The sequence below is a fragment of the Myiozetetes cayanensis genome, unplaced genomic scaffold (genome assembly GCF_022539395.1).
Source record: "Myiozetetes cayanensis isolate MyiCay16 unplaced genomic scaffold, myiCay2020 scf2-11, whole genome shotgun sequence".
Classification (NCBI taxonomy): domain Eukaryota; kingdom Metazoa; phylum Chordata; class Aves; order Passeriformes; family Tyrannidae; genus Myiozetetes; species Myiozetetes cayanensis.
The window spans coordinates 18,913,929-18,926,285 of NW_026087411.1; the positions used below are offsets into that span (position 1 = coordinate 18,913,929).

General features: G+C 38.0%; 1 protein-coding gene across 3 annotated transcripts in view; it reads right to left on the minus strand.

Annotated features, from left to right (window-relative positions):
* The window catches only part of FBXO11 (F-box protein 11), a 74,427-nt gene that overhangs the window by 37,124 nt on the left and 24,946 nt on the right, over nucleotides 1-12,357 (minus strand). The window lies entirely within an intron of this gene.

The window sequence follows — 12,357 nt, forward strand, 5'->3', positions numbered from 1 at the left end:
TATTCACTACTTTCAATTTTCCCTGTTCATATATTTATGGAACATACTTGAAACAAGCAAGGAATAATTACTTATCACTGCATGCCCTGTAACTAGCATTACGTTATAAAGTTACAAGAATTTTAAAAAGGCTGGGGAAAAAAAACCAAACAAACAAGAAAGTAAATTTAAGCCAACGCCACTGAAGTAAAAGGTATACTTTTTGCAGATGCTTAATGTGAGAAAAAAAATTTGGATTTCCTTTTCGTTTTAATTGCTCTTTTGTTCTTAAACTGGGCAAAATATGATATGGAAGCGATAGCCAGAAAAGCAATGCTGTAGCGGCAGCAGTTTTCCTAAATATATTAGGTTGAGAAGAGACTAATATGATAAAAAAAAAAAAAAAAAAAAAAAGAAGTCACGAAACCCCCTCAATAAAACTCCCCTACCCTTCCAATATTAAAGTAATTTGTTTGAAACACAAAGAAACAACTCTAAAGAGACTCCCTTATATTTCAAAATCTTCATATCATGATTTTCCTACAGGGTTTTTAGTTTAACATGAATTACAAAACTGGATTATGCATACCATCAAAACAATAAAATTCTGAGGAAAAAACCAAACACACTAATTCAGTGTCCTCCTGCTCTCTTACGGTCCCAATTTTTTCTGTTCCTTAGCAGGTATTTATAAATTGCAACCTTGCCATGTACCATAACAGATCACAACGCTGCCAGGACATCTAATTCAGGACAGAATCTGGTACAAAGATGAAGTTCGCTGGTGGTACATGTGCAACTTGACACAGGCAGCTCAAAGCAATTTAGGAGAGCTTCATCAGCTCATCAGTCCACCTGGAAACTAACCTGCAAGTGCCACCTCTGGGATTAGCCTTCAGCTGGTCTGGCTCAGCACAGCCACGAGGGGGACAAGACCACGTGACTGGCAAGACCCACCACCCCCTTTTGCAGCAACAGCACAGGTTTTAGGGACAGAAGTGAACGGTGGAACTTCTACCAAGATCCATCACCTTTTAAAACAGAGACACCTCTATAACTTCAGCTACAAGATGGCTCACTCTTCCTGTCTGCTGCTTACAGAGCACACTTCACCAGCAGCTGAACACTTCTCTACCTCAGAAACCTAAGTATTTATGAATTATGTAAAAAAATCTAAAGAACACTGATACATGACCAGTAGTGTTTTCCTGAGGAGTGTCTGGCCCAGTGTTTGGCATCGTGTGCCTGTGAGAGATTGCTGACCCCAGAGCAGACTCACTGCATGCTCATGATTCAGTAGCCTGGTTTTACCTGTTTCTTTTCATCTCTGATCAAAAACAACCTATCAATTTCACAAGATATCAACAGGCAGAAGACAGAAGCCTTACCTGGCACACCAGAGCTGAAAAAGAAGCAGTGGGTGTGAAGCAAGCCCTGCCAGGAAAAATGCAGGCAACGCCACCAATTCCAAGGCTCTCTCATAGCAAAACATCCAAATGTACTCAAACATCGCCACACAGATCTACTCTGCATCCCTTGTTTCTATTTTAAATTTGATACAGTAATTATGATTTCTGTTACTAATATCCCCCAGAAGCTACCCAGGGACTTTGGAGTGCTGTGTCTTAAAGCCCCCACTGCTCCCCTATTTTGCATTGAAGACACAAGATGACTGTCAGAACAGCTGGGTTTTTCCCCCTGTTCTGGATGGTCGGTACAATAGTTCAAAATTGCCACATGAGACACAGCAAAAGCATCACAAGCAAAGAAAACAGGAAAAAGAGAAAAATAAAAATCAAAGCTCAGAATTTTTATCCCTCAATAGGTGACGAAAAGGGCACAGATAAACCCCAATCAGGTCTTCAGAAGTAAACCCAGGGAGGTCACAAAGGACAAAACATATTAGTGGCAGAAAAAGAAGGCAGAAGCCTGTGGGGGAAAATGGCAGTAAAGGTCGTTTGGCTGAAACACTGAAGGACTGGCTAAGCAGAAGAGAAATGTATTCATTTTCTTGCAGTGGTTTTAGGAAGATGGCAGAAGTCCCACTCAAAGATCACTTTTCTAGCACAGATGACATTAAGGGATATGCACTCATTCACTCACGTTCACAGCAGGTATCAGAAAAATTAAAACATTCCTTCTTCCATTGGAACAGCAACAAAGACGAGGGAAGGGTACCAAGGGAAAGCAAAAATCCACACAGCATGGGAAGCAGAAGGGTGCCCAGCACACACAAGCCAAGGTGCCCTTCAGTGCTGAGCAGTGCCAGCCTGGGGGCACCGGTCATTGGGGCTGTGCACCTGGAACATGTCGTGACAGAGGCTCATGTATTGTGAGAGCAGCTCACAGGGAGAAGGTGCTTCAGGAGCCAAGATCCTCTGGCCTGGCCCTACCCCCAGCCTACTAACAGGCTGACACGTCACCTGCACAGGTGACGTGCTTATGGAAGGATAACCACAGTCAGGTGAGCTGGATGACACCTTTCTCACTAGCAGTTTTTGCCACACATCTGAGGGGCTTCTGCACAGATGATTTTTGACACTTCAGGAACAACAACTGATCATGTTTTTCCAAGTGCAGCCTTTGTACTGCCAAGTGGAACGCTACCAGGAAACCTGAAGGTCTTGAGTGATCCTTTACAGCAGTAGCCTCAGTGCTTGTTTTTAGCCTTCCAAACACTCACGCAAGTTCTGAACAGACTAAACCAGCTACAGGAGAGCCTTCAGAGAAATGTTGCTCACATAGTAGTATTTCCCCAACACTGCACATTATCCTTCCCTGAGCAAGCCATGTAACAACTCTTAAAACAGACACAGAACTCCAAGAGCTCTGTTTCGAAAATCCTTCCCTAAAAACCACTTAAACATATGCTGTTTTAAAGCAGAAAAATCTATTTTAAAATAGGGAACTTCAGTGCCTGCAAAATATTTTGAAAAACCTTATTTTGAAGTGTAACAGTACCAGCTAAACATACATAAAAACCATTATAATCACATTTGTCGATGACAGAAGCATAAAAGTCAATAAACAAATTTGGAAGAATGTGTGTGTAATATTAATATCCTCATACAAACACCTGCTGAAATGACTGCCAGATGCTGTCACAGTCTTAACCACGCCATATACATCTGCAGTTTTTAAGAGATTAAATTAAGCTGAATCTGCTCTCAAATAAATATTTACCTTTTACACCAATTATATTGTACGTAAGATAAAAAAATTTCAAACAAAATCATGTTTTTTGAACTTTGTGACACTGACAGGTCAAAACCTAAATTTAAATTAAGAATTATCTAAGTTCATAGTTCAAAACGACTCGTGAAACATGAACCATATACAAGCTTCAAGACTCACAAAAGACCAGTAAGAGTAAATACTTCCATGAGGGAAAGAAAAAGAAATCTGCCATTCGGGCAACTGCTATAATCAGTCAAGACTGCTTTGTATTTCCACAAATGCTATGGAAGTGAGCACATTAAAATAAAGGAAAAAAAAATTACAGAATCAGCTTCTTCTGTTTCATGAAGACAATATAAGTTACAGAAAAGTGACAAAGCACAGTCAAAATAGTGTATTTATTGAAAAAAAAAATCATAAAACAAAAAACCAAACCACCCACAGATCACTTCTAGTGAAAGTCTATCACATCAGCAACACCTTTTCCAAAACATGTGCATATGATGTAGTTTCATTTCTAACTCACCTTGTTTCATTAATATTTCAAAAAATCATCTTACATATAAATGACAAGTAGAGTGAAGACAGGAAGGTTGACAAAACTTTTTTTTTTTTTAAATGTATTTAAATCCCCCAAATTGATTCATTGACTCCTCAGTTAAAAAGGAAACAAGGGGGACTCAAGGGAGGCAGCTCATACACTAATCTGTAGGGTCTAAATCACTTCAGTTTTAACACTGCAACTTCATATTTTTGTGCTAGTTTTCCACATTTTCCCCAAATGGGGCAGGAGGAACAAAACAAACCAAACAAGAAGACTTGTAGTCAAGAGAAGCAAAAGACTGGGGGTGGGAGATACTTCCAGACAGACACAGCATTGAAATTGTTCCTACAGACTGGGAGAAGAAAGTAGAGGGAAACATAACCAACCAGTTTTAAAATAGAAAAATCCAAATCAAACTGGGACTAGATCCTAGAAAAATAAAGATCTGAAAAATAAAGTTAATCCATACTGAACCTATTTGAATGAATGAACCTATTTGCCTATCAAACAAATTTCAACAGTAACAAGAGTTCATTACACAGTGTCTTTAAGCAGAACTGATACAACTTCAGAATGAAATAATAAACTATTAAGATAAAAAACCTCCAGTACTGTCCATCTTCCTAATTAGAAGAAAATCTGAGTAGAGCAACTAGAATGTGAACTGATACAGCTCACTTGCTTTGGGTAGTGCAAATCTTGCCACAGATTTGGCAAAATATGGATAAGGCATAGTGCCAACCTGTGAGATGGCAGCTCCAACTACCTCGCTGCTGGATTAGTTCAAAATTGCAACAGAGAAGAATGACAAGTTTAAGGGAGTAGAGAAGGAAGGTTCATCCAACAGAACCAGCAATAATGGCCAAAAAGCTTACAGAACAGAAATGCAAGGCAGGAGTTCTGTATTTGCACATACAGTAACTGCAAAAACATTAACATATCTCCAACCAACTGCTGACGCAGAAAATAAGCAGAACACACCCACCCACCATTTTTCTTTAAGGAGCAAAGTCTCTGGGAGTGAGAGCTGTTAAATAAATGTATGTATCAGTGGTGTGACTGACACTCATCCTGTGTCCTTGCAAACACTCCCAACAAGTGGCTGACACTTAAAAGCAGACACAATATCAAAACAGGAAAGATACTGAGTATAGAAGCTGTATGTTCTGCATCTCAGAGCAAAGGTTTCTTACACTAGTAGAGGCTTTCCCATTGATTCCAGGCTGCATTTAAGGGTTAGTTTACATTATGGATGGCTTAACGATGCTTTTGAAAAAACACTAGCTAGGAATACCATTGCCATGAAGGGGGAAAAAAAAAAAAAAAAAAAAAAAAAGGCACTCCCAAAAAGCCCTCACGCAAACCAAACAAAAAAATACAAGAGTGAGAAAAATTACATGCAAAGGTCATTGAGCCCAGATTCAACGTGCCCTCAGGGCAGGAGCATTTTGGTGGTCCTTCACTGTCCAGGTTCCTCTTCTCCAACGTGAAATTCTAAACAAACCAAAACCAAATAAAAAGCCCCAAAAGAAAGAGGAGGCATGTATACAGCTACTCCCTTCATATTATGTTTAATGTTAAAAACACAATATTAAAATAAGAAATAGCTGCAAATTCATTTACTACTAACACAAAAGAGTTTAATAAGTACTGTGATATATTATAATTATCATTAAGGAAAGAAACCCTGCAGTATTTTCCCAAGCAATATCCAAAGCAGCTCAAGTCACAGAAAGATAAAATCTAAGAGGTGGTATTTTTGTAAGGTTCTAATGGCACTGATCAACGAGAAGGATTAACCTCTGACAGGAGTCAAAGCTGTTTGGAACTGGAAGAGACCCTGCAAGAAAAAGATTCAGAGACAGATCTCCACTCAGAGCAGCTCTCAGCTGGGAAAGGGGACAGACCTAACATTAAAAATGTATGCTTTCTTAAAGACTACAGAAAGATCAGACTTGCTGAACACCATATGGAATGAAGAGGTTTTGCCTTCTGGGAAGCAACAACTAGACACAATAACCATTACTGACTACTAGAACATTTTAAATATACATACAATTTCTTACTGACAATAAACCAGAGATACATAACACTACGCAAGCCTACTGTAACTTGTACCAGTTTATTTAACAAACAAAAAGTATTTGGAATACGTTGAATTTTTCCCCTATGGAAATTCTTTTTTAAATTGAAAGAGGAAAAAAGTTATGCTTAAGCTAAAAGTCTCAGTACTTGTACAGAGCAAAATAAAAAAACACGTAACACACCACCCTCACTCCAAGAACCCAACAGCACCCTTCTGGAATTTACATTTTAAGCTTTTAAACACTGATACCCAAATGAGACATTGGAAACAGGTTGTGCAGCCATCATGGCCTAAAAAGAGTAAGAACAGATCAGATGCTCAAACTCTACCTGCGTTTGTTCAAAAGCTCGCATCAGTTTTACAGCACATGTAAATTATTTTCTACAAGGAGAAAAGCAACTTCTAGCTACACTCAAGAGTTTCTCAAGGCTTAGATTATTTCCTGTGTTAGATAAAAGTTAATTTCCCCAAGATGTGAAGAATCTGATCTTTTCTCCTCCTCAGTACACTTTGACGCCCACTGCAGCAACCCTCACAGAGGTCACTCAAACCACACGGGAGAGAAAACACTCCCTCAAAGGTCTGTCAGGTCAAGTGGCACCCTCGAAATGCTGCACATGCTAAAACATGGCTTACATAGCAAGGCACAAACTTCAATTCTTAGAGCTGGCACAAAACAGACAAAGTGAAAGGAGACAACTGGGAGAGAAACTGGCTGCAAGCCCAAAACTTGACCCCACCTATGTTTCTTAAAAAATTATCAACAGTCACAAACAGCTATTCACATCTTTAAACCTCATTCAGTAGAGTTCATGGTCCAAAACCATGTATCACAAAAAACATGTGTGAACACTAGTTAAAAACCCCTCCAGGTACTATGAAGAATATTTTCCTTTTCAGAAGCCAGGAGCAAAAAGTGGTAACTAGGATTTGATGAAAAATTCTGGTTTCTTTCCACAACCACACCCCCAAAAGAGATATTTAACATCAGGTTAAAGATTGAATTTCTAAAAAAGTACATTAACATGCACATTTTTATTAGACATACAGAATAACTGTGCAAGTACCTGCATACTTGAGCTACTTGTTAGATAACTCGTTTTAGAGAGGGAAGAAAAAGATCTTTTTCTTAGAATAAGCAGTTCTAATAATCAGCACTAGCATGTAGAACTGACAAACTAGAATAAGGAGATAGATTTCTTTTTAAATTATATTGTTTTCCCAAACTGCTGATAACTGTATTAAAGTATCATATGTAACATTTAGCAAAGTAATAAACAAATCTCCAGGTCGCTGCCTTGCAAGTATTTTATTAAAAGACCTGCCCTTCCTGCTTAATAGGCAGCTTGACTTCTGTTCTGACAAGCTTTCATTGAGAAGGGACAAGGATTCCTTTTTGGGTGCACTCCTCATTTATAAAGCAATACTTTCAAAGCTGTGGCCTTGCTGCACAGTTCCTTGATGGTACAGTAAAAAGGCTGACCAAGTAGATTTTAAGGTTCAGAAATATACACTGTTTAAGAGCCTTTCCTATGTAGTGCTTAAGAGCCTTTCCTCATTATATTTCTGAGTGATACTAAATAAAATAGGCTATTACTACAAGATGGGGTTTTTTTCTGACTACTGACTCAAGATTCCAACCAGGACCAATTAAAATTTCTACCTGGTCATACTGTTTCATTTGTTAGAGCAGTCAAATTAGCAGTCTCAAAGGTCACCTCCCTTCGTGGCTGAAATACAGCAACTTTGGTCTCATTAGAAAAGCACAGCCAGTGAGAACAACAAAAAAACACTGAAAAAGGTTCAAGTATCCCCACTTTGTCCTGACCAGAAAGATGTTTCTGATCAATTCAGGCAGTAGTTCAAGCTGCCTGAACACAGAGGTGAGAATGCAACCCTGTGACCACGCCCTTGGTGCCTACAAAAATGCCACCTTACCAGGACACTGTCTCTCAGACAGAAGGAAATTACAGATTCTCCAGTAGCAACACAAAGTGACCAGAACACACACAAAAACAGGAATTGTGGAACCAGTCACTGGTACTTTAAAAAAATGCAAAACCAACCATCAGCAAAACAAACTAACAAAAAACTAGCCACTACCAAAAAAAAATTTTTTTTTAAAGAAACAGAGAACTCAGTTTCATGAACAATGATGTCAGTAAAATGGCTAGACATTGACAGGATAAAAACCAGCCTCCAAAACTCACGAGAAGAATATTCTGATGTAAATATTTCTGATGTAAATGTACATTCATATGTAAAATAAATATATTTTGTGAGGATAGATTATTTCTAATAAGTAGACAGCTGAACTATGAAGTAGAAAGCTTGCCTCCTTTAATGAGACCGCAGTCTGAATATTCTTGACAACAATAACTCAAGAAAAATAATTAGAAGTTTGTAATTTCCTGTTTTTATTAACTTCCGGTGGCAATTATTCCCAGCCTCATCTCATCCTGCATTATGAGTAACTGCCTTTAGCACTGCTGGAATTGAAGAATGAGCATGACACTCAACTCCAGTTGAGTTTCTGATATCTTTGAAAAAAATGGGTGCAAACCCACAGTGTAGGAATGAGCAAATTCAGTGAGAACACCGAGATTTCATTAACAAATCTAAAATTTACACTTCAAATTTTCTATGGTCCATAACTGATCCATTTGCTGAGATTTTCTGTGATGCACAGGAAGTCAAGAGAAACATGGCTCCCCTGATAGGACAGGAAAGTTTATGTGTAATAAAACAATCCACAAGTCTCAATATGAATTAACACTACTGCAACTTTTCAAGCATAACCTCCGTAAAACACCATCTCAGGGCACAGTCATTTCACCAAATTTTCAGGAAATGAAAGCCTCCAACAGATTTCTCTGCCATAAGCCACATCTGCAGAACACTGTTGTAACAAAGGCAGAAAAAAAAATATGTATCTCCTGCTACTAGGAGCAGTGCAGATTTGGAGATATTTGCCATGCAAAGCCATCTGCCTTATGTGGACTCTCCATCAGAAGTGACTGACATCTATCACTACATTGGCCCAGTTGAAACCTTGTTATGTCAAGGAGCAGTTTTGATGAACCTTTGAAAATTCCTAGCTTAGGATTTCAGAATTTTAAAAGTGTTTATGAAATGCCTATCATGACAAGGAAAGGCAATCACAGATCTGTCTCACAGTGGCAAAAAAGCTGAGGGGAAAAAAAAAAGGCAACCAAGAGGAAAGGCAAGACAGTTCTTTTTGCGTGCTGGGGATGAAGGGGGTACAGTCAGTATTAACTCATCCCACAAAGAAGCAAGAGGATGAAAAAGTACATTAATAGTACTTTATAGCTTACTGAGTTTGGTTGTCATTCTTCCCTTTCTGTATCCCACTATTATGTTATATCAGAGGAAGGCGAAAAAATTAAAAAATAAAATAAAATCAAGACCCAGGAGCCATCAACTTCAGCACTTTGTATGTTCAAACGTAACTAAAAAACAAAGGCTCACCAAGAAAATCCTACTTTGATTTTTGACTTTGTATAGATCCCAAATAATATTTTATCACAGCCATCAGAAACAATATAGGCCAACAGACCACAAAGTGCAGTTTTCTGGAAAAATCCATACTGGTATGGATTGGCATATACAGACTGTACCAAGCAAAGCTTCCAAGTCAACCATTAGTCTATAAAGAAGCAGAGAAATGCCAAACAATCATGAAGAAAAAATATGGACCTTGTAACTTGTGAAAGACAGCTGGGAACAAAACACACCTTGTGCTAATACTCCTCACAATTTGGGATATCCAAGAGCATGTGCAAATTGCAAAAGGTAAAATATTAATTCTGCTACCTCTTTTGGCTAGTTCCCCTTACTACTACAATGATATTAAACCTGCATTCTGCTTTCTCCCCCTGCCCTAGTACTACAATCAACACTTATGCAGTATTTTAAGTGTTACAGCTAAACAAACAAAACCCAAAGAAAATCCAAACATACACCCTCCAAAGAAACTATGAAATACCATTGTAACAACACAACTAGCAACAGTATATTGAAAACTTAAATACATTAGACTGAGAGGAAAAAAAAAAAAAATCCTCATTACTTCCCCTCAAATTACTGTTCTTTTACTCACTAAATAGACAGACCTCTCTTACAATATATAGCTACTTTTCACCTGACTTTCAGCAAGGCTACCTAATGTTAATTATGCCAGAAACTTGCAAGCATTTATTTTCCTTGAGTCAGTCACAAGCATGTTGTACCTAATATACTTTGTAGTCAGCCTGAGTTTTGCAAGCTTAACTGTGGCAAGGTTTGCACACACCGAGTCAGACTTATCTGAATCCCTACTTACTTTGAAAACTTTTCTCAAGGACTGTTCCTATTATTTTATCCCTTGAATTTCCAACTCCAAAGTGCCTGTGAGGAGCAGGAAAGCATGGTTCTGCTTAGCTTCAGGGAAATAACTGAGAAAATGACACGTGGAACCACAGTAAATGCAAGTACCGTCAGGGCTCAGGAGGAAAATGCTTCGTTACTCGTTACTTATTTGCCAGCATATACGTTATTAAATGAGTTAAAAAATCTGTCATCAAACTATAAAACACCACTGCAGCAGGCAACTTCTGATTCAAAACCTAATTTGTTAAGAGCTACAGTAAAAATAAAAAACTGCTGTCAACACCAATACTGTAGGACTAAGGGCCAACAGGCTACCTAAACCCAGGCTGCTCTGAGAAAGGAAGGAAAGTAAATCCTACGCAGAGAACAGCTATGCATATTCAAACCTTCTACTCTGGGAGATAAAGATTAAAGAGCTTTTCTACTAAGCTTTATAATATTAATACATGATACAAATACAAATTGCAAGAACAGGATCATCTGTTTTCCACTGCCAACATGTGTTGCACAACAAACATCAGGAAAGCTGGAAAGAAGGTTCTGTATTACATGTTCAAGGAAATTGCAGCACAGGGAGGAAGGACACTGTTCTTCCTTACCCTGTAGACTAAGGATCTCCTAAGCACCCCAATCCAGAAGTTACTGCTCTTGGACATCTGGAGCGGAGAAAAAAAATAAAATTACACTCTGATTTTCTATTAGAAAACCAAATGGCATAATTCTGATATATTAATCAAGTTTTTACCTTGGTTGTTTGTTTTCTCTGTTTCTAAATAGAACTTTCTTTAAACCATGTAATTTTTATAGACACATGCTTCTTTTTTTACATTTGAGCACTGCGTAAATTCTGTACATGTTGCCCAGCCCATTCCACAGTACTTCCTAACCAACCACCCTACCCCACTCACCTAGTTTTAACTTTCCCATTTTCAACTGCAACGAAAACATGCTGTCAGATGCTGACTGATGATGTATTTTCACCATTAAAAGCAGTATCATGCATGAAATGCTGCATCAATGAACTTCTAAAAGCCTTTTTTAAGAAGCTATTAAACTTCCATTAGTACTTTCTATTAACACTGTCCTTGCACACTGTGAGGAGCTTTCAGATATGTACATAAACACATGTGTAAGTGCATTTGAACTTCAGAAATACACTTCTAATGTGCAATACAACTGATTTTGTCACAGGAACTCTGTTTTCAGTAAAACTTCAGAGGTTAAAACACAGCAGCTGCAACTGTCATGGTGTGGAGGTGGAGGGCAAAAATCGGTGTATTTGGTTGTTAATTATGTTTTTTGGTAACTAATTACACTAATTGCAGATACATTTTTAGCAAGAAATTTTGAAGTAAAATGTAATGGCAGCTTATTTAGGAGCTTCCAAACTGAGACATTTTTGCAGTGAATTCTCTTGAGTTTAGAACTCTGCAGATGATGACCTGCATCTTGATGATCTATTTTCAACTACTGACAACTTCATTTAAAAAATAGGAAAAAAAAACAAACAAAGAAAAAAAAACCCAACTAGTTTCTTTTCTCAGTATCTCTCAGCTGTTTTTCTCATTGTCCCAAATCGGCTAAAGTTCTGTTACACTAAACAATATGGAAACGCCCATCTTAAAAAAAAAAAAAAGGGCTTCTTAGATTCCCCCCTGGCAAATGGAGTAGATGTTTTTATTTCCATTTCAAATTTATTCTTAACAACACTGAGTAACAATAAAGTTCAAGCAGGCAGAGCAAGCCTAATTCACAAAATGGAACGAAACTACTACTTTTTCATATTGTTTAAACTATCCAGAAGTACCAAAGTTTTCAACAGGGTTGTTTTTCTTCATCCACTACCTTTTATGTCTTATCTTTCTATATACGTGCAGCAGAACTTGTCCGTTTCTTAAGCACGTCCTTCTACCCATGCACCTGAACTCCCATTTTTAGTTTCTCAAGTTCTGAATATTCACCTATTTTAAGACTAGACAGTATGGGGTTTTGTCATTTATTCCATATCCATTTTGAAGGTCTGAGCCACCACACTTCCTACAAACTCCCTATAATTTGTCATGCCTCGGTATGGTAACTGTGTATTCAAAAAAGTATTTTTCAGTTACGTGTAATAACTGTAAAAGCTGTTTGAACGCAATAACACAGCCCCTTCCAGACCCTTAAAGCCCTTCACTACACA